Here is a 214-nt window from a genome sequence, read left to right as displayed (position 1 = left end):
TTTGTGTATTATGGTTTCATTAAAATTTTATTTAGAGGAGGCTTTCCAACCCACGCAACTGGCTTGGATGGAGGTAACAACAAGTTTAGTTTTGATTAGAACCAATTAAATGCTCAGGAAGACTATTCAATACTGTCTGGTATTTATGGGAATGATGCTGGTATGTAGGACTGGTCCCACTTGGAGTGGATCAGGTCCAACTTCTAAATGACCT

Source organism: Denticeps clupeoides, unplaced genomic scaffold (assembly GCF_900700375.1).
Source record: "Denticeps clupeoides unplaced genomic scaffold, fDenClu1.1, whole genome shotgun sequence".
Taxonomy (NCBI): domain Eukaryota; kingdom Metazoa; phylum Chordata; class Actinopteri; order Clupeiformes; family Denticipitidae; genus Denticeps; species Denticeps clupeoides.
This window is presented reverse-complemented; position numbering follows the sequence as displayed.